The sequence below is a fragment of the Protopterus annectens genome, chromosome 10.part0, assembly GCF_019279795.1.
Source record: "Protopterus annectens isolate FY-2018-M chromosome 10.part0, PAN1.0, whole genome shotgun sequence".
Classification (NCBI taxonomy): domain Eukaryota; kingdom Metazoa; phylum Chordata; order Ceratodontiformes; family Protopteridae; genus Protopterus; species Protopterus annectens.
Genome location: NC_056744.1, coordinates 427,075,265 through 427,099,718, shown reverse-complemented (window position 1 = coordinate 427,099,718; position 24,454 = coordinate 427,075,265).

The following is a 24,454-nucleotide window of genomic DNA, read 5'->3' as shown; positions in this document are numbered from 1 at the left end:
TGGCATCAAAGTCTTTAGTAAGGTCAAAGAAGGCAGTATGGACAGACTGACCTTTGACTAAAGCTTTTGTGGTTTTGTCAAAAAAATCAATTAAGCTCAATAGGTCTTACTTGCACTTAATAAATCCAAACTGATTGAGGGCTAAGGGTGTGGAAATCACCTATCTTGTTATTAATTAGTTAAGTGATATTGCATTCTATACTTTTACTGATGATGTTAATAAGACTGATAGGTTATAGTTATCGATGTCAGGTTGCCCTTGTATAAGGGGACAGTTGTGGATGTTCTCCAAGCTTCAGGTGCATAAGTTGTAGAGAGACAAAGATTAAAAAGACTTTTGATAGGTGGGCTATGTAGTATTTTGTAAGTAGGCATCTAGGATATTTTCATGATACATAAGAGTTAGTGTTTTTAGATTTTTGACAGAGCAGAAGCTACTTGATCAAGGGTGGTAAAAGATTACACAATCCAGAAGGAAATTTTAGGGAGGACACGGTATGTATAAGGCATAAAGTGGTGGCTAAATGTATCTGCAAGGATGCTAGCTATAGTTTCTAGATCAAATGAGATTGACCATTGCAGATATGTTTGGAGCAATACTTCTAATTTTAATAATATGGCCGGAAAGGCCGCAGAAATACCTCACAAAGAGGATTACCAGCCTCAAACAGATGCCCTATGCGGTCCGTTTCAAAAAACTCCAGCTTTACTCCATTGCATATCATCTACTCAGAGGTGATCTCTGCCTAACATACAAAGCTATGTCAAACCCAGAGCTGTTGGACATGCTCCACTTAAAGAAATCCCAATCCCTCCAAGCTACACACTCTATGGGACCTAAACCTTGTCACCGCAATAAAGAGAACATGCTGGAGGGATAGATTTCTGTCCCAGAGACTTCCCATACTCTGGAATAAACTACCTATCTGCATCAAACAAAGCTCCTCGTTAGCACTCTTCAAGAAAAATCTTGATGATTGGATGGGAAATAGGAAATTCACCTCCAGGATCACTTCTGTGGCTCTGCTCGACAGTGGCACAGGAAAATCATTTTCTTGGGTGGCAAAAGCCAGGGTACCTTTTTGGCTGGGCTTGTATAGGCCTCAGGGCCGATAGCCTAGTACCTACCTATGAACCTATGAACCTATAAGAAGACATTGTGCTTGTCCTTAATACTGAGCCTTTGTCACAGGGTCTTCAAAATGCCTGAGGGTTTTACTCAATATTTCTAAGCTGCATCAAAAGTTTAAGTTTAAAATGTGTGCATAGTGTAGGAGAGGAAATATGTTAGAAAAAGTCATGAGTTTTTCTCTTTTTACAATGGAATTGGTTTATATAGGCATTCCATCACACTGGCTTACTTCTTAACTTTTTACTGTCCTTGCATTTATTGCTGCCCTTGTGGTGAACGGGAATTGTCTCTTCTATATATCACTTCCTAAGGGAGCAGAAATCAAACATGTATGCCAAACCAAGGGTGGCATCATGAATGGGTTTGCTCAATGAAATATGACAGTTTATGCTCATTCAGGATATCTGTAAGTAGAAATAAAGTAACATTAGATTAATCATGAAATACTAAGGGGTGTTTTCAGTGGGTAGTGAGGCATGTATTGAGAATGAGGTAACACTTAGCTGATTATATTTTACCAGGAGGGTAAACATATGTAAAAGAGAGAAGTATTAGGAGTAGTTTGTAAGGGCAAAGCCAATGAGGTTAATACCCCCAGTGGGACAGGGAAACATTGCACTAGGGAGCTGGAATTCAGAAAGCCAAGGCTTGATTTACCCTACAGAAGGAAGCCTTCTGTCACATATATGTACACACACACACACACACACACACACACACACACACACACACACACACACACACACACACACACACATTTGTTCTGGCTGAATTAGTTGAAAGTTTTTATTTTTAATTCTAAGATTTTACTAAATATTTAATATGCAGTGTATGAGAATGATACTGACAATAAGACAACCACTGCAGGGAAAGATAATTTGTGAGGCCATACAAATTCACTACAGATCTACTCTTAAGCAACTAGAAAATGTAGGAAAACCTTTTTATCAAACCAGTTCGATGTAATGGGCACTGGTTACTTAAGCTATGGGGAAGAATCTATAAGGAGTGAACTTTTGGTTTATTTTTAACAATCCACTCCAGGAGGGAGTGGTTGCTAAGAGTGGAAGCTGATTCTTGTGGGTTCTTAATTAAGTTGATAGTTACCAGGGTCTGGCAAATTTTCAATAAAATAATGTTTAGATGACCCAAAGAAGTTAATTTTGAAGTCTCCAAGAAGAATCATATTTGTTTTACTAGCTATATATGGGGTGATATGACAACATTTTTTTCAACTTTTATTTTACCAGGGAAGTCCAAATGGGGCAAACCCCATTTTCAGCAGAGACCTGGAGAGAAATGTTCCATGTGCATATCTTTGGAATGTGGGAGGAAACCCACACAAATGCAGGGATGACATGCAGACTCTGCACAGAAGGCACCCCAGCTGAGAATCAAACCAGAAAACCTCTTGCTATTTGGTGAAAATGTTAACCACTGTGCCACCCTATTACTGAAGTTCAACAGATGTTCATAATGTTATTGGCCAAAAGTGGAAGCAGGAAGTACAGTGAGGCAAGTATTAGTTCAGTTGTTTGATGGAGAGCAAGTTTTACAAAGTCCCAAATGGGGTCAAACATTAATAAGTGTCAGGTCATGTGACATCCGGCAGTGTACTACAAGTCATCATCAGGAAACTAAAATGGCAAACACCCTATAGCAATTGCCTTAAAGATACCAAAAATAAACGCTAAGTATTTATAAAGAAAATATTTCTGCATTACACGGTATCTTAGGAATTACACAATGTTTCTAATAACAGTAACCATCTCTAAATTCATAGGTGCAGGTAATTACTTCTGAATTATGCCCAGAAAGTATACAAAATTAGACATTAGTTAAATGTTTTCAGTACTGTTTTAGCAATTGGTCACATATGAAACAAAAAACAAATACTACTAAAAGTATTTAGCTAATGGACAGGCAGCAGAAAAGCTTATGAAGAAACATTTCCAAGGGGACAAAAACACCTGCATTCGTCATCATTGCATGACATCTTTGGAATTATGCAGCGCTCTGCTAAGAAAACAAATACTATTTCTGGACACAGTAGCACAGGCAAAGTAGAATCCAACACAGGTCATTAATAAGACCAGAGGAAGACTTGTATTTTGTTCGAATTAATGACAAATTGCATAGTGTTGCAATATTCTGCTGTGTGGCAATGAACTATGTTGCCCTTTTACCTAAGTATTATACTATAAGAAACTATAAATCAAGCAGTTTTGCATAAAGACAGATCCCCCTGCAGCCTCCTTAAATAGGCCTATACCCCCTGAGTTACATAACTCAGCATATAATAGCCTTGAGGTTTCCTGGTCTTGGGCTTAATTGGACAGCTTCCTTAGTCAAGTAGTTTGGTGATCTCTCACATAATACGTACTCTGTTAATGACAAAAAGAGACTTGATATTCTAAGCACAACAGTGTGGAATACAAGCCAGTTTCGGCTGACAAAGCAAAGGACTTTGATTTTGTTGAATATGGCCAATCATTTGCTTTGCTGCACAATGTTGAGGAGAAATTCCTCAACTGTCAGTACCCCGCAGAAAAAAAAGACAGACGGCATAACACAAATGCTTTTCTACTAGGAAATCATTTCCAGAGCAATTACTAATTGTTTGCTAGCAATGATTCAGATTTTAGGGAGATTTCTCCCTTCTTTGAGTTGGTGTGATTGTGGAGTTGATATGTATAAAATGAGTTTTTCACTCTCTTGATTTTAAGCATTTTTTTTCATTCTTTTGAAGTGTCATCTTTCAGGAAGTTTGTGTTTCATAGAAGAACCCTAATCAGTGCGGCAACATTTTTCTGGTTTAAGTCTGCACTTGCTGGTAAAACAGAGTATATCTAAAGATTAATTAGAGTATATTTAAAAACAAGTCTGCAGATATGAATCAAGAAATGAAAACATGTATAATAGCTCTCTAAAGTTAATGATCAAGTTTAAAAATGCACTCTCCCTTCTTACCAAACACATACAAAATTAAACAAACTTTATAAATATCATTACTTAAACATGAAACAATTGCTTTAGTATTTTCTTGACTTCTTTTTCTCTTACTCAGAGATGTGTAGTGAGGTATTCCCAACATCTTTGTAAATAAAATCAGCTTTAGTGTTCATTTCTGTACAAAAGTTATAAGAGAGAGCTTAGGTGTACTATTGACACATGATGCAGTGAGCCATGTGTGTATGCCAGGTTAGGCTGCTGCTAACAAAAAGCATGTCAAGTTCCACACTGCCTGAGTTACTTCATGCAGCATTTGGTTGTTAAATTTCATGGGAACCCACACACCTGTATGCATGGATTAGAGTGAAGATACATTTATGATTTTTCTGTTTCAAGTCTTTGCTCACATTACTGTATATACTGTGCTTTGATAGAAGGTTGTTTATCTTCATATGCAATAAGTCTTTCAGCTCTCTTTCTAGTCTGTAGTCACACGTGTGTTGCTTCATCCAGGAATCAGGTAGCACACTGATTGTATTTTTAAGTTCATAGGTACATAGGTAAGTACTAGGCAATCAGACTGCAGGCCAATTTCAACCTAGTCAAAAAATCCTATTCGAACTTTGCCTCTGGCCTCAAGGAGGATAAGACAAGACAGACCAGGAGAGAATTTGAAGCTGCCCACCCAATTATCTGGGTTTACCTTGAAGGTGGCAAAGGTGCTAATCTGCTTTACATGTAGTGGGTTTGTTCCAAAGGTGAGGAACACATTGGCATATGAATCTATCATGCCAGCATGTGTTATTTATCTGCTGATGAAGGTTTAATTCCTTTAACTGAGTATTTGATATACCATTAGCTCTGCAAAGGAATAGGAGATCAAATAGGGTTGAATCTTTCATTGCATGAAAGGATAAGCATAGCTCTTCACAACGGAGTCTGTAAGGGACTGCATACAGAGAAAGGCCTACCAGTCTCTCCGGATAACTAAGATTTTTGAGGCCACTGGTTTTTTTTTGTTTTGAATCTCTGTGTTTCTCAAGTTGTGTGATATGCTTAGATAAATACATGCTAAAAGGTGTATTATATCCAATAGTAGGTGTAATACAATATGATGGGAATTAAGACTTCTTTGGATCTAGTGGACATGTCTTTGGAAATTAGATGGGCCAGATAAAAAAGGCTTTCCAAATTATTCTGGAGACATGATGGAAAATAAGTAAGCAAGTTCAACAAAATAACCCAGATCCCTTACGTGTCTATAACTATTATTATTTTTTATTTGGTTTGGTGGTGTTTTCTGTGCATGAATGTGTGTGTGTGTGTGTGTGTGTGTGTGTGTGTGTGTGTGTGTGTGTGTGTGTGTAGCAGTGATGCCAATATTTAAAAATTTCTGTGTAACATGTATTGGCTCTATAGTCCATCATATGAAAAGTTTCTGCAAATTTTACCTTACAATTAAACTTAACAGTATATATCACTGTTCCAGAATTGAAATGGAATATTGAAATGCCATGGCAACAATACATGTAATATGTCAACAGTCACTTTTTCTTTAACAAAATTAACTCTAAAGTGGTTTTTGATTGGTACCAGGTATTGTACAGTTATGATTTGCTGCACATAACGTTCACACATTATAGCAGGTAATCTAACAAAGATAAATGCTTGCAGTTCAAAGTAACTTGGAAGTTTTAGGCATCTTAATGAGTTGCTTCATGTCATGTGATACTCAAAGAATGATTAATCTAGTGTTTAAAAGGCAAAGCATCTTAACCACAGGTAGCCTTAGCCTTCTATAAGACTCCACTATGTCTGCTGACTGCTGAAGTGCCTGGTCATAAAACTCCTAGGTAAGATTGCACAAAAAAAATACAGTTTGGGTACTTAAGCTATTGAAAACACAAAGTCAAAGCAGTACAGTTTACACACAAATGCACCATACAAGCATAAACATACACACAAACACACAAAAAAAAAAAAAACCTTTTTGCAGCACGGGTCAAGCCCTATAACACACTCCAAGCCCTATAAAACACTCCACACCGACCTATTTATCAAAGGGCACTACACCACAAAGAAAGAACAATTAGTAATAAAAAACAAACAAACAAAAAAACAACAAAAGTTTCTGCTGTGACCTCAAAGCTCTTACAAATACATACAGCTCATGTCCTAGGACATCAGTCCTGTATGAAGTGGGCACACAAAACTGAACAACCACTCACTTGAGCATTATAGTTCTGATACAAAATAAGTACCATTTGATACTGAGTAACTGAAGGAAATTCCTCTGCTATTTACAGTACTTTTTATTACTCATTTGCTAGTGATACTTCATTTTGCTTGCCGAGTTCCCTCAAAATTGTTCTACAAACAATGAAAATAGACAGCAGTACTGCATTGCACTAAAGCATAAAACTTACTAGTGAAAAGCACATTTAAATGTTACCGAACATCACTATAGCCATATAATTTTGTTACAGAACCATTTAGGTTTGCTTTACAATGTTAGAAAAAGTACAGGAATTATGGTGGTACTCTAGCTCATATCAATGATGGTTTCTGCATACTGCTTGTGGGTTATTTGCATGTTTTCCTCACTGTCTTTAAGGGTCTGTGTCTGTGAAGGTTTTTCTCTAGATTCATGATTTTCTTCCTTCTGTCAGAGATATTCATACCAATGCTGTTCCATGACACTGGCATCTGCCTTACAATTACTGCTATTCTGCAGTCATTCTTGTGATATTCTTCTAATTGCTGGGATAAAGTAGTCACATTTTATGCCACTGATGTTTGTCTTTAACATTATAGACATGTCTTGTTTACTAATTTTCATTAAGTGCAGTGTTGGCTTTATTCCAGACAACTGTTGGCAACTATGTAGGCATTTTAGATGTAGCACAAAAGATGCCAGCTCCTTACTTTTTTGTTACGTTAATCTTGACTATAAGTTATAACTGCTGCTCAGAACAGGCATCAAGCTAAATTGGCTGAAGATAAAAAAGCTCAGAACCAAAAGGCAAACACTGGGAGTAGTCACACGTCAACTACTCAAAAGTCTTTTCAGACCAAGAATACGAAAGTATATGAGAGGTAAAACCTCAAATGTCTGTTCAGACCAAATAATAATCCAAGAAACAATGAAGTAATATCCACAAAAATTCCTTCAGTAAAAAAGCTTTAATAAGTTAGCCTGGAGAGGTCAGACTGATCAAACATCACACCTCCATGAACCATTCCATCCTTGTCACATTGACTGCACAAATTAATTTTCCTAGTTTTAAAAGTAATGACTGTCAACATTCCTTTCGTCTGCACCATGTGTTGTGATGCACAGTCTCAAAGCTCCATCACTTATCACTACCATTTCTCTATAAACAGACTTTAAAACAATTTCAGTTTACCGTTGTTGTGAAATGGCTCTCTGTCATGCAGTGCTCAGGTATAGCTATACACTAAATACCAGTTTACAGGACTGCACACTTTCTGTTGTCATGGCATATTCTGCTGTCTCTCCTTATGGTGAGGCCACTCAGTCTACATTTGGCCATGATGCTCATCACTTAGTATGATGTTGTCTCATACACCATTTTCACCTACCATTTTGTCCTCCTTCTTACTATTTTCAGCCACTCGGATCATCCACCATCAATATACTCAGCTTCCCAAATGTCCTCTCCTTCTTTCTGTTCAAGTTGTTGATTGTATTTTCTTGTTCTCTTCAGTTTGGCAGATAGCCCCAGCTACCCCACCTCAATTGCCCTGAACTAGCCAGGTGCACCGTTGCTGTCCCTCTTCAGTTACCCATCTTCACTTTCTTTACTCTATTGATTCACTTCATTTTGCCATCTGCACCCATCTTCCAAGTTTCCAACCTCACTTAGACATTTACACCTACGTTGTTTTTCATTATATAGATCATCAACCACTTGCTTTCTGTTATGCACTCCAGGTGTATCATCTCTTTCACTCATGTTATAACTAGCTATATCCTCCTTCTACTTCAGTATATAACAAACTTCACCAGTTATCTGCTATACTAACCAAAAGCCCCTCCCACCACTGCATCATATTCAGTTATCCAGATATGTCCACCACTACCTAATAAAATAGGGCCTTCCTTCACTCCATCACTTAAGGTAAGATGATTCCTCCATTCCGTTAGCAATTTTTATGTTTATTTATTTTATTTTACATTTGTTGACCGGGCTAGTCTAGCTGGATACATGTCCATTTTCAGTAGAGGCCCGGGGAGAAAAGCTCCAAGAAATCATACAAAGTTAATATAGAAGTTATGATAGATATTATAAAAACAGCAACTATTACATAAAAACATTAGTGTTTTTTTTTTCACACAAGAAGTACAAATTATAATACTCATAGTGATTTTGTGAGAAGGTACAATATACATATATACATAAATTTTATATGCAATGATATAGTATATTGAAACATAAAGGGAAGATAATAAAGGATGTAGGGTGAGGATTAGTGAATAGGAAAAGAGTTAGTCAGGGTTAGTACAGGAGCAGAGCCAGTGTTTATTGAGAAATAGTTTTAGATTCCTTTTAAAAAGGGAGAGAGAAGTCTGAGATGTGATTTCAGAGGGTAGTTTATTCCATATTTTTCCAACAGTTAGAGAACAAGGAGTCACCTGCTGAGTTGTTGGGTTTGGTAGTACTGATCAGCAGTTTGTTTGAGGAGCGTAGATTTTTGAGATTATTATAAGGTGTAACGAGGCTAGAGAGTATTGGAGTGTTGCTGGGTTGATACAGGGTCTTGTGGGCTATTATGAGCTGGTGAAATTGGAGCTGGTTAAGAAATTCTAGCCAGTCTAGTTGTCTTAGATTCAAACAGTGATGGGTTCTAAAAGGAGAGCCTGTAGAAAATTTAGCAATATTATTATAGGATGCTGCTAGATTGTTGAGGTTGTTTTTAGAGAGATTGGTGTATACAAGAGAAGCATAGAGTACAGTGGAGATTAGGTGAGTTCTGGCTACAACGGTCCTAGCTACTGGTGTAAGATAGGGTTTAATTCTGTAAAGGGATCCTAGTTTTTTGTTAGCTAATTTTATTGTGTTGTTTATGTAAGTATCAAAGTTCAGATTGTTGTCCATTGTTATTCCTAACAGTTTAGTGGTTGGGTCAGGAGAAATAAGAGTACCGTTGTTGGAAGTGAGAGTGAAATGTAAAGAGGTGGACTTTCGGGTTGGTGTGAAGAGTAACAGTTTAGTTTTCTTGGGGTTTAGGAGGAGGCAGCAGTGTGAGAACCATTGTTCTACAGTGTTGAAAGCTTTTTGGGTAAGAGACTGAAGTTCAGTTTGAGAAGTGGCTGAACAGATTATAGTAGAGTCTATATAGTAGAGTCAAGAAGGAGGCTTGCTTTCCCTTACTCCAATCCATTCTCCAATAACCCTCAGTAGAGATTTACATCCACCTATAAGTACCATATTGTAGTCGGCTCTTGTTAATTAATACCCTTGGATTCCTCTACCTCATTCTGTACTGATTGGATACCCCTGCTTTGGCATATAGAATTGCTTCCCATCACATATGCCATGTCTAACCTTTTTAAATCGTGTTTTATACTCGACATCTTTTTTTTTCTCAACATAATACGTTCCTTTTCTGCTTCTTCTGTAACACTTCATATTATAGCTTTATTTACTGTTTCATAGCCTTTTTGCTAGCAATCTTACATTGGTCTGTGAAATTGATAATCTACAGTTTTTCTCCACTTGGCTGCACTTACAAATAGGCCCTGACTATAATCTTATGTTTTTACTTTAACAGTCTAGTAAAATTTGTTGTCTGTCAGCCTGTATAAATATATGATTAAATGAATAGGTCAAGCCAACCATCAAGTCTTGGCACGGTATTGCTTTGTAGACACTTCTAACACTGCATAAGTTGTCTGTTTAACTGAGTTCCTCTACCTGAGTAAAAGGAATATTTTCCACTTATAATTTGTTTATGTTTCTCTAGCTTGTGTTTTAAGGCCTGTCTGCTTTGAATGTATGGAAGCTACGCAGTGGAATCAGCATGTGAAACAGTTAATACATGATCATACCAGTTTGCCTCTGACTATTTAATCATTTAATCGTATTAATTTAAACATCCCCTTTCCTACCAAAGGTCATTGTGTGCAACAGTGATGAGAATGGAAATTTGTATGAACCTGTGAACTGCGCTGTTGCAATGTTTATTTTTAATGTTTTGTTCCTTAGTGCAGAAATGACATCAGAAGGCTTCATATTAATAATGTCTAAGAATATTTTATGTAAAAAAGGGTGATGGTTGAATCTATATACCAAGGAAAAGGTGCTTGCAGTTGTTAGAGAATTTATATTATCTGTCTATAAAAATAAATTATAAGCCTTTAAGCTACCGAAAAATATCTGCAAGCAACTGTTCTTTTGGCTGTGATATACATAATCTGTATTACTCATTCTGAATATTCACTTTGTGGTCAATCACTGGGAAACAGGAAGAAAAAGAAAAAAATGCCATAATAGCTACATCCATTTGTGATGCAAATACTTTAGTTCTACGTGCATAGAAGTGTCACTGTGCATTAGTTGTTTTAATAATTGCAGTTGTTTAGGAAATTCCTTTATTATTAAATATTTCTTACACAGATAAAAATGGATAGACAACAATGCACAACAGGCCTCTGGTTTTTCCACAAAGGAACATTAATGAGGTTCAAACTCATGAGCAACACCGACTCTCTCAAAAAATTCAGTTGTTTACTGGGACCTGCAAAGTAATAACTGCAAAGTATCAATTCATGCTCTAGTTTTGCTTTTGCATACAAAGGAAGTGTGAGAGATGGTGTAATTAAACATATGTGTACTGATGGCAAGCATTATTTATTTGTTTACTTTTATCAGTGTTCTTGACTTTTTATCACCTGCTTGCATTAGTCACTGGTTGTCTTCAGCAGTCATTCACTAATTTGCACTTTCATTTCCATTAAAACAATAAAGATGGAGCTAACCAGCTAAAGTATCCTATTTAATTAGAACTTTAAAAACTGTAAATATATCTCAGTAACAAACATAAATGCTTTCATCCTTTAAATTACAGACTTCATCAGATAAAGTAACTAATCATATGACCGAATATATAAAGACCAGCCGCATAACAGTTTGAATTTGGAGCCAGAATACTTAAAGGTACATGCAGCAACTTCGTTCCTTGTTAACAGCATTGTAATATTTAAGAGAACCAAATAACACTATACTTAATTGCTGTGCTATATGACTGGAAAATGTTAAAAACCTGATGGAACTGAATAAGAAATGAGATCACAATAATTATAATAAAAATTATTTGTAGTATATTTTCATTTTCAAAAGACTTGGGATCAAAATAATGCCATTAAGTCCTGGAAGCATGGTGGCATTTAAAAAGTTGCTTTCTTTTACTAAAATGCTCCATGAACCACCTTTTGGATTTGTATCCACCTTTTCTAACATGGTGAATTATAAGTTATGGCCATCACTACTGGCAATATATTTGTACAGAGGTGCAGGAAGTTGTTAAAGACTGGGGGGCAGAGGGCGACAGGGGCACTTAGTGATCTAAAAAAGGCAATTTTTTAAAACTATTTACTACCACAACATAGGTTCACTTGGAGGACATTTTAAGCTTAGAAATGTCCATTTTGGTGCTTGAATTAACATTTCTTGATTGGTCTTACCTATCCCATGGCTGATAATTACATATTAGCCCTAGTGAGAATAAATGTGATCACACTATAGATAATTTGAGGGGATCCATGTAAGAGATGCAGCATGTAGGAACTGCCTCTATCCATTAGTGGCATGAGGGGCAATCCTGGAGTACATTTTCTATTACACATCCTCAGATCCAAGTTGCATTTGAATATGGACTGGGATGAGCACTGTTTTACTTAAATGGATAGTCTGTTCTGGATATATATATATATATATATATATATATATATATATATATATATATATATATATATCCATCTCTCCACAACATTCAGTTTAGATACCTGGACTGAGTATTTCTGATGCCATTTGGCTTGCTGGTGTTCATTAGGTCCATGTGTATTGGGTTGGAGGATGCCTTTTATGCCAGGCACATAGGGTACTGAGTATAGTGATAAATGTTTGAGGTGGTCCATGTAAGACCTATTGTTTAGGACTTGTATCCTTTTAATAAGGTATCAGTGTGGGTATTCCAATTGTTGTATGGGTCTGGACAGATATATGCCAAAGTGGGCTTTATACAAAATGTATTATTTATTTATTTTACATTTGTTTACCGGGCTAGTCTAACTGGATACATGTCCGTAGAGGCCCAGGGAGATAAGCTCCTAGGTAAGACAACGAATTTAACACAATTCTATCTACGGATATAGAAGACAAATAAATTCTATTTACAGTGCCAATTACAGGTTATCATAGTAAAAAAATAACAGTGTAGAATACAGGCATAACAAAGGCTGCAGTTAAAATCCCAAAATTTACAGTGTAGAATACAGTCATAGCAAATGGAAGTAATATAGATTAGGTGTTCTAGAGATAGTTAGTAGAACTAGTTTTATAAGGAAGAAGTTTCTTTAGATGAGTAGATGGGATGGGAATGATTGACCTAATGAGGGCTTTTTAAAGGGGGAGAATAACATCTTTAGCTCTAGTCACAATCAATTTGTTTATAAGCTGTGCAATATAGAAAGACGTTTTTTTATGACTCTGGTCACATGTTGGTCAAAAGTTAGGTCACTTTACACACAAGTTCTCAAATGCCATACAACTGGGTCAGCTCTCAGGGGGCATTGTCAATTTGGCAGTACCCTGGAGTAGATGACTTCCCAAAGGATATAATAATGTATCTCTTGGAGTTTAGCTTCAATTCATGCTTTTGGCACCAGTTATTGTTTAGGACAAACCTTCCTGCATGATGGTTAAGTTATTTGTGGATTCAGTAACTGCTCCTAGCTTGCAGTCATCTCAAACTTAGTTGGCCAAAGCTATTTGGTATTTCCTTTTACTTTTGAGATGTATATGCCAACTCTTGCATCCTGTGAGCAAGCATACATGTATACGTTCGTTGATTCACCTTCCTGATTGTATTAAACTAATTGTATTAAATTATATTCCTTGTATAATACAGCACCACTTGTTAGACTGTTTTAAATTTGTGGTTTGGAACAGTTTTCTAGTAAGAAATGAAACAAAATGTATGAACCAATAATGACAAAACTACCCATTTCAGAAAATTTCAACCATAAAAGGTCACTCAAACCTCTATCATTACAATCCATCAATATAAGTAAATATGCAAAATCTCTGCAGAAGTAAGTCATCTAAATAATTCCACATTAAAGGGATCTGTAACTAATGAAGAGGTTGCTGCTAGCAAACAATTTTGTATTTCATTGTTTCATCTACAAATAAAGTACCTGTTCCCCTTGAAGAATAAATTGTCTATGCTATATTAAAAAATGATAAGCTAGTAATTTTGCAGTGGGGAATGGATGGCAAATTGATAACAGGTTCATAGTTACTAGGTAACTCCTCCAAAGGAGGACATTTATAGGACTGCAACATCCACTCCCATTAAAGTACAACACAGTATAGTATCAGCGATCCATCTGCACACTGTGGGAGTGGAACCCACAGTCTTCTGCATCAAAAGCAAGTATACTACCTGTTGTGCTACTAACAATGCAAACAACTTAGCATAAGTAGCATTACACTTCTCTTTCCCTGAACCTCTCAGCTCCTTGTAAAATCCACTTGACAATCAAGTAAATCTCTCAACTTCGCAGCACAAAAAAACAGGAAAAGCCAACATTTATTTTGGGGAGGGGGGCAAAGGCCCAAAATCAGGGACATATTTTAAATATTGCTTGTATAATCTTAGAAAGTTGCTAAAATAAAGTGTTTTGTGTTTCCTGGTTTCCTGAAAGATAGGAAGACAAAAACTTAAAGAGCTGTCATTAGTTAGTGAATTCAGTTCTCACTGATTTGCCAGAAAAACACAAATTTTAAGAGGCACAGACCAAAAGTATGAGCCAAATACTCTGTGAAGATCTGGACAGTGGAGAGATATGGACTCAACTCCCTGAATCACAAGTGGTGGTATGGGCAGAGAATTTAGGCACTTGTTTGAGCCTGAGTAACACTAACCACCAGGTATACCTAACTGGGGCATTTTACACAAACACACACACACACACACACACACACACACACACACACACACACACACACACACACACACACACACACACACACACACACACACAGTGGAGCAGCATAACTTCTGCAAATAAAAGAACAAAACTCTCCTTATTGGCATGACTTTGGCTCTGGCAGCACCAAAAGAACAGCAGCAGCACAATTCCTGTAACACAGAGCAATAAGAGAACAAGAACAGCTGGTTTAGTTAGTGTAACTTCCATGTGTGAATCCACGTTAGCGTGAAAACTGCACTTCATTAATTTTTTCCCGACAGGTTATGCAGCTGTAAAAGTGTGGGGGGAGGGGCTCTTCCCCCGGCTCTATGGTTCCAGCACCCATGTATTTGTACAGGGCATTTGCAGATTTAGCTTTAGTGATATTGTACATATATATATATATATATATATATATATATATATATATATGTGTATGATATTGTATATATATTCATATACTTGCTGTTTCAATTTACATTCAATTTTTCCTAGGTAGTATGCGGACCAATGGATACAACAAGCTGCATACATGACCTCTGAAGTGGAACAATTAAAGTGCTCTGAAATTTGTATCGTCTTATTGCCCACAGTAGCTTCATCACTATGGTGTATGTAGTGACATTATGTATAGGCAACATATTTTGACATTTTATCACTGTGACATGACCAGGTGCTAGATAAGTTGCCAAAAAGGTTTTTAAAACTGGACTCATGTTTTTAAATAATTTTTGGACGTGCACCAAGCTGCTCATATATGACTTTATCACCAGAGATAAGTTGTTAGTTTTTGTTAAAATATCAGATATTTGTTAGCTATCTATAAAAGTGGTGATAAAAGATGAATGCCCATAGTGTGAATCTCTTCTGTGCAAATTACGGTAATGGTTACCATCATGTAAAGTCTGTGTCAATTGGCCTGATATTTGCATTTGAGACCGAGCTCTTTGATCAAAATTATCTTCACTTTCATAATTTGAGTCCAGTGGATGTAATAGAAGGGCATAAACACCTGAACGCCTCTTATGAATTACTTCCTTTTTTAACTCATCGATGAGCTGTACAGGATATCGTCTGTTGGCAAACATGAGGGTGAGGGTATTACATTCATCTATCATTTCCCACTAATACATCTTAGATGGGAGAATAAGTGACAGGTTGAGGGGTATTAAGCTCCACCCTCCTTTTGTTTCTCTAATGAGGCATAGAGCAAAGAGAGTGAGTCATGAGTCCATTGACACACCCAGGAGAACATGTGCCGGAGTGTCTGATGCAGCAAACCTGCTTTCACCATGGGCCTCTAGTCACCACAAAACGCAGCTCTTCTGCTGTTAGAGGGGAGTTTGGTCTCTAGCAGCACACTTCCTGTCCTTCTCATTGTACCATCTTGCATGCAGCCCTCTTGTAGCATATATACTGATAACATCATACAGGTGAGCTGTTCCTGTGCATCACTGGACTAGCAGGTCTTTGATTTTATTGTACTTTCAACTATCTTAAAGCTTTTACCGACAAGAAAAAACTCACACCTCTTACTACTAGTACTTCTAAAGTAAATGCTACATTAGATATCTAGTATGTGACATCAGCTTTCTTATTTTATTAGAAAGTCAACAGATGCCTTAGGTACACAACACCCCCACTCCCCACATAGAATTTTACGTTACATAGTTATAACTAACTGTACAACTATGTCTCATGAGTTTTGAGAAATTAAGCAGCATTAAAACTATTGCCTCAAACTGTTTTCTTTCTTTTTAATTAAGTACATAAACCTGAGTGGTTTCATTCTCATCCTATTGTAATATACATGGTATTGACTGCCTCGAGCGTCATTAAAACTGCCTTGAGTTAATGTAACACCACCCTTTATAACCGCAGCTTTACTAGCAGTAGATGGCAATAGTTCAGTTAAAGGCTGCAGAGTGAGATTTAGTAACTAATGTTGTTGCTACAATAAAGAGGTTACTGCAGTCCTAGATATTTCCTTGTTGATTACATTCAGCACAACGTACAGCACAGATACTTTTTTTAGCAACTTCTGTAAGTATCTTCTGTTCCTATGCTGGAGCATTTCATCTTCTTGTAACATGGATGATCTTTGCTGTGCATGATGTTCTATTTCAGTTGTGTGAATGTATGCCTTATGACCCCAGTTTTGATCGGTAGTCATCCTCACCCTTCTTCTTCCTCTAACAATAAAACACTTTATGCAGTTCTATCAGAGACCGGTTTCTGCTTCCATTGCTTCCTTTGAAGAAACCCTTCCATTGATTGGTTACTGTTTGACAGTAATACTGAGAATGGTGTGGGAAGCATTGTAATGGGCCTTCTCCCCATCAACTCAGCTGGTGAAAGTCTAACAACTTGCAAAGATAACCCATAATGGCAGTTAGCAGCCTAGCTAGTTAGCTGAACCACATTTCTTCCAGATATTTTTGACCTTCAAGTCTCTTAATCCTGTTAACTACAGCATGTTAAAATACTTCTGGCAGTGAATTATAATTCATACCAGATGTGATGTCCCTATATTTTTTGCAGAATATTTAAACTCTTGATAAGTGAATCAAAAGGGAACTGTACTGTTTGTTACTGACCACTGGTCAATGCTCAGAATGTTGAATCTGCATCCTGTCTCAATGAAGATCAAAATAGCCAGAATACAGGTGTTTAGTTTCCCTCATTTCTCCCACTTCTCTAAATCTGTAATATCCTAGAGTTGGTGTTTGCACACATCTATTTATCTATCTGTATGTATATGTCTGTGTATATATAGATCTACTTCAGAATGTCGACAGTCCGGAATGTCGACTTTCATATGTCCGACACCATATGATCAACAGTCCAGAATGCCGACATCCTGAAATACAACCACCACCCACCTGGAAACACAGTAAAACTGTGTTATGCAGGGATGCAAGCCCCCCTGCACCCCCTCACACCCCCTGCTACTTAATTATTCTCACTCCAAGATTGCACTACAGTGGAGGAAAGGGGAATCTACAAGTCCTGCACTGTAGCGGGATCTCCGCTATCAGTTGTCGGCCTTTCAAATGTTCAAATTTATGTTATCGGCCATATGAGTTTCGAACATTTATATATATATATATATATATATATATATATATATATATATATTATATATTATATATTATATGTTATATCATTTATTAGTGTGTGTGTGTGCGCGTGTGTGTGTGTGTGTGTGTGTGTGTGTGTGTGTGTGTGTGTGTGTGTGTGTGTGTGTGTGTGTGTGTGTGTGTATATAGATATATATATATATATATATATATATATATATATATATATATATATAGTTTGAAATGGTAGGAACTTTAAATGAAAATTTGTTTTCTGTTTTGCAATGTTTGTAGTATACCTACTGACCTCCTGAGGATTTAAATGTTTTGGGTTTGAATAATCCTTTGTCGAGTACAAGAGATAGTATTACTCATAGTGGACCCAAAATACATAACTTGTTCTGCTAAACCATATCTCTCAAAAATGAATTTCAGTGTATTGATCACAAAACAGCAGTGAGATCTTTCAGACACATCACTTTGATATATTTGGAATGATATTCAACACAATCTAGTAAACTGAGGTTATTGAACTGGAATACATTGACTCCTACATTTAACTATGATTTCATGATTTTCCCTTTCTGATTGTGATTGATGGATATGTGACAGACTGAAACCTTGTACCATTTATTCTATATGGATGGTCATGTCTAGCCAATGTATATTGCATCTGGCTCTGTCTTTACCGTTCAGTTTACAAAACTCAGATTCTTAAATGAGTGGGTAGGATGATTTTTATCACCTTTACACATAAGTCACTGATTGTATGATAATTTATCTCTGAACATGAAATATGGCTCATTTAGCAGATAATTTGAATTCACATTATGTGGCAATCCTGTCATAAAAAATTTATGTAACAGTTGCATCTTTGTTTCTTCTCTAGTTTATTTGTTTCTTTGCTTACCCATGTACCCTTTGTTAACCAGGTTAACCCCACTAGGCCAGTGCCTTTATTAGAAGAAACCTAAGGTGGTATTCATAATGACTAGTTGCATGTTTCTTAGCAATTAGTATTTGAGTCACAGCCCAAAGCATTTCTATGACTTCTTCCAGCAAATATTCTTGCATTTTCTAAAAAAAATGTTTTTCTAAATGTATGTGCTATATACATGCATTTTCACTGGTTTGTGCTTCACCTCCACCCTCATAACTCTGAAGAGATGACAAAGTCCTCTATAAAGCATATGGTGGCACATGTAAAGATGTTTTGAAAATGCTCTAAAGGGTTATTGTCAGACTAATTTGATGTGTTTCTCATTGGTATAGCCATGAAAGTTTTAATACCCAAACACTACAGCAGGCATTTTTATTTCTTTCTGAGCACTCCTTGTTTGTGCATCGAACAGTTGTCTTGATGCAGAGACAACAAGCTTGCCTTGCTTCTATAACATTACTCATAGACATTTCCGGATTGCATTAACTTTTCACATAGCTGGCACAGCTTTATCATAGCACTTCAAAACTGGTACAATAGTTCCCAGCCCCTTTAACAATTCAAAGCTTTAAGCTTGATTGTGTGACTAACTCTATACTGCTTCATGTTCTAGCAGCTTTCTTAGAAGGACAGTTATCTGCAGTGAGTGAAATGAAGTCTGCCAGATATTGTGCCATCCTTAAGAATTGAGTTAGGGTGGCTTTGTCATTTGGAGTGTGCATGTTTACCATGGTGTGCACTTTGCAGTTCAGGCTGTAAACTATTTCCCTTAAGTAAGTGATGCAACTAATTCTAAGATCTAACACCAATCTGACATTTTGCCTTTTTAAGCTTCGTACTTTGAGACGATAATCTGTAGGGCGGCCACGGTGGTGCAGTGGTTAGCATTGCTGCCTCACAGCAAGAGGTTCTCCGGTTCGATCCTCGGCTGGGGTGCCTTCTGTGCAGAGTCTGCATGTCCTCCCTGTGGTCGCGTGGGTTTCCTCCGGGTACTCCGGTTTCCTCCCACATCCCAAAGACATGCTGCAGGTGGATTGAACACTCTAAACTGGCACTAGGTGTGCGTGTGAGTGTGCCTTCTGTGGAAGGTTGGGCGCCGGGCTGGCAACTCGACACCGTAAAACTCCACTGCCATTCAATGTGCGGACAAGGTGATCCGCTGTGGCGACCCCTAACCGGGAAATAGCCGAAAGAAGAAGAAGACTTTGAGACGATAATCTGTCCACTTCTCAGCTCTGTTAACTCTTGTGATTTTGCCTTGTAGATCCTCAAACTAAAATACCATCACTTGTACTCACAACACCCTCAACTCCCTCAATCATGTCAGCTGCAGCATGTTAAAATATGTGTGGCATTGATACAATCCTAAAAGATGGACTTAATTTGTATTTACCCAAAAAGGTATTAAATGTTCACAGTTTTGAGCTTGATTCAGCTAATATAATTTGAAAACAAACATGCTTTCCATGTAAAACAAAGTAGCTTGGCATTGTTTGTAATGGAGCTGCTTCTTCAAAGGTCTGTCAAGGGTATTATTCTCTCGTCATCCATTTATCGAGATAGTGTGGATCTCTGCAAGTCTTTGCTTCAACTTGTTTGACAACTTATTTCTGCAGTATTGTTTACATATTGTTAATACTTGTTTCTTTCAGAGTTTATTTCAGTATTTCTTGCACTGAGTTGCACTTTGCACCTTGTATGTATATGTATATTTACTTTTTTGTCTTGTTCTTAATAGTTGTATGTATGTCATTTATGTAATTCATATTTGAAGAGACACTGAAACAAGAGTCAGAATCCTTGTATGCATGCAAACTTGGCCAATAAATGTGATTCTGATTCTGATTCTATAGTCATTATTATGTTGATCCATTTGGTAGGTGATATCTGCCTGATTGTTGTATCTAGCAATTTCATGCAGTTATACTTCTGTTCAATCTTCTATGCAGTAATAATCCTCTTTGGAGCATAGATCACTGGCACTGCTTCAGGGAGTAATGATGTGATACTCTGTCTTCCTATATCCTAGACCCTTACATAAATCAATTACACTTTCAACATCACTAACAGACTTTGCTTTTGTTGCTGCATTTTGGATTGTATACTTTTGTACTTGTAGAGAAGAATTCACTCATTTTTCCTGCATTTTTTCTAATATAATAGATAATTTATCTGTAGAATTCTGAAGACACTGTCTTTTATTTGAAACTGCTACTTTAGTGAAAGTATTAGATAGCTCTTACATTGCTTTTGCCTTAGCATGGCTCAAACATTTGAAATGATGATCTATGAGATCACGTGAATTGTTCTCTCACACATTCTCATAGAACTGCATCAAACAACCAGTTGAGTCTATGTTAAATCAGCAAACACTGACTTATCAACCCTTTAAGAGCTAAAGCTGACAATTTCGAAGACACGGATCAATGATTTTTTTCTCCAGGGAAAATAATCGCTGTTCCACAAAAAAAAAAAAGTTCAAAACACAAAATAAACGTGAAGGGCCTTGCCCCCTCACACTAGCCAATGTGGGGGGCTGGGCCCCCCACACTTTCCCTACTTAAATATACCAACTCTGAGATTACACCACAGTGGAGGAAATGGTAAAATCCCAAAAATGTCCCAGCGATTTTTTTCCGTGGGAAAAAAAAATGGTGTTCCGTGTCTTTGGGATTGTCAGATTTCACTCTTAAAAAGTCGATAAATCAGCGTTCACTATTTTAAGCGTTCACTGATTTAATATAGACCCAACCAGTTTGCACTTTTATATTAGCTGTATACTATGCATTTTGACTATACAATGCATTTCTGTCACTTCGAGTTAATGGTTTGTAGCTGAAAAGTCTCTATCCTTTTGCTAATGCATTCAGATATATAAACATCTTTATTCAGTTCTGTTTGCAAAGTAACAAACTGCATTTTGTGTACTTTATTTTCAACTACACAACTTAACCAGAACTGTCGCAGTGGCTTCAGCCTGTGCCCAACATATGACATTAGCATACTTATACATTTGTCTAGTTTGCAGTTCAGGGATAACATTTTAAATGAAGAATCAGATATCATATCACATTCTCCTTTATATCACTTATACATTGTTTCTATTCCCAAGCTTCTTGGCGACTTTCTTTCAGCCATTCTGAGCTTTTCTGTGTTTATACTGTACATTATTCACAAACTGTATTTTACTATACATACAGTAGATACAAGCATTTATTTTTCCCCCCAAAAAATTATTGAGTTTTACAGTTTAAACAAAGGAAATATAAAAACCAATGAGGTAATGTATAGATATATATTGAAACATTGTGTTACTGTTGTACAACCAAAATGAAGTAAATACAGCATGTTTTAACTAGCAATTAGGTATATACACAAAGAGAAGTGATAAACATAGAAAAACTGCAAGGTGTAATGACTATGATATTCATAGATGAAAAAGTTAACATATCTGAGTATCTCTGCTATTGCTGACAAGTAAAAGTTAGTCTATAATACAAAATAACTAAACTAATCTATAGTAAAAAGGGGGAGAGGAAAGATGGGAAAATAAAACCAGTGGGATATGAACCATAATTACCTATGTACACTATTTACAAATAGATGTCACTCGTTAAGTAGTAGGAGTTCCTAGGAGATAGATAGATTTAGAGGTAGGGGTTATCGAGAGTAATTTAAGTAACATAGTGGTTTATGGACTCCAGGTTAGATATATAAAGACAGTGAGTAGAGGTGAAAAGATAGCGATGTATTTAGAGCCTCATTTACTTTTGTGGTAGTGCTCTATAGATGTTTCGGAGTAGAGGTTAGGTTGAAGGCGGAATCTTAGTCTTTTTGGATTAGATCTAGTAATAACTCCCAGTATCCTTGAAAGTAGTGTCTTTTTTTTTTGAGGAAGTATTGACTAATTTATGAGAGGATAAGAATTTGACAGCAAGTTTTTGGAAATCAACCCAGTAGATTTGCGATTTAACAATCCAGTTTTTGGTTATATAGCATTTAATGAGAGCACACATTGTAATAAGAATATGTTTAAAGATACTGGGAAGATTACCATGAGTGATATGAAGAACTGCAGATTTCCACGAGAAGGTGGATTTTTCATAACCTATTTTTTCTAATTTGGCTCTCAGGGAGCTCCATAATTTATAGACTCTCTTGCAACTCCAAAATATGTGTAGAATGTCAGCTTTTTCGTTAGGGCAAAAAGGGCAATAGGGAGAATACTTGGAATTGAAATTGCTTAGGATGGATGGTGTGTAACAGGCCTTGTTATTAATCATGTCTGGGTATAAATTAAGTGTTTGAAAAGGGTAAGTTTAAATGTATTTTTTATATCCAGCCTTTTATCTTCAGAAGATATTTCTTGAGTTTTATCTTGCCAGTTAGGTGAGAAAAGGAGAGTGTTTTGGGTTTTTATAGCCGCAGTTAGTTTGCATGCTTTGGAGACATTCTTATTCTTAAAGGTCAGAGTTTTGATAATTAAACTGGCTGTTTTTATGTCTTGTTCATTAATTTTAACTAAGGAAAATTTGGTTGTTAAGGGGGTCCCTAGAGATCTAAGAATAATCTTGTATTTTTTGGGGACATTTAGCTTCTTCCATAAGTCTGTTATATTGTATTGGTTTAATTTGTATAGACTCCAGACCTTGATGTCTTTAATTAGAGGGAACTCGGCTAAGTTTATTGGTTGGTTGCTGATTTTTAGGTTGGGGTTTAAGTGGATAGGTTGTATGAAGTCAAGAGTAGGGAATAGATTAAATAGTTTTAAAAGTTGCGGATTATGTGTTTAAGGAGGGGTGGAAACTGGTTATGGAGCAGTATTTTAGATTAAGGAAGGGGAGAGATTTCAGAGTAATGTTGTGAGATTTAATTGTATTGGCAATTTGGATCATTCTTCCAGAGTTTATAACTATATAGTAAAGTTTGAAGTCAGACAAGCCCAAGCCTCCTTTATCTTTAGAGAGTGAGAGTTTATCATATTTAATTCTAAAAGATTTAGGGTGCAAAATAAATTTGGACAGGGCTTTTTCCATTGTTGTGAATAATTTTGGGGTGACAGTCAGAAAGATTGCATTAAGCTGAAAAAGAATTCTAGGTAGAACATTCATTTTGATGATACTAGTTTTTGATAGTAGGGATAAATTTATGTTCTTCCATCTCAATATGTCTTTTGCGATAGTTGACCAAGTGTGTAGTAAATATTTTTTAAAGTCTCATTGGGGTCATGTGTGTAATTTATGCCTAAATATTTTAGTTGGTAAGTGGGTTTGATCTCAGTATCCAGGAAGTAGAACTCTTTGTGGCCAATAGGGTTTATAGGGAATATGTATGATTTGCTAGGATTAGTTTTATAATTAGTTATGGATGAGAATGACTCTAATGAATTTAGCAACTTATGTAGGTTTGTGCTAGGGAGTTCAAAGTATAAATTAAGATCATCAACAAAAGCAGACAATTTGAGGTTTACATTAAAATTGTAGGTATATGATGATAAGTTTTTTGGGCTATAAATAAAAGTAAGGGTTCCAGATAAAGATTAAAAAGGTAGGGAGAAAGGGGGCATCCTTGTCGTGTTCCACTGGAAATTGTAATGGGGTTAGACCTGGGTTTGTTTATGTATAGAGTAGTGGTGGCATTTTGATATAATACTTTTATGATGTTGCCCCGGGAAAAGCCGAAAGACACAAACAAACTTTTATGATGGTAATGAAATCCTGTGGTATCCCAAAGCAAGGTAGAGTATTAAATAAAAAGTTTAAATCTACCCTATCAAAAGCTTTACTGGCATCTACGGTTAGGGCATAAAGGGGGGGGGGTATCTTTACCTAGGATCCTAATCAGGGAATCTAGGAGAAGAGTGTTATCATAAATTTGCCTATTATGCATAAAACCAAGTTGTTCTTCTGATATTATCTGGGGAAGAATTTTTCCCCAATCTATTACTGATGACATGAGATAATATCTTAAAGTCCATGTTAATAAGGGTGATTGGTCTATAATTGCCTGGGTCTAGAGGGTCAGAGTTTGGTTTGAGAATTAGAATGTTTTTTGAATTATTTTGATATCTGTCGGTTATACCAAAATGAATGATGTAGGTGAATATTTTTAGCAGAATTTTGGAAACACAG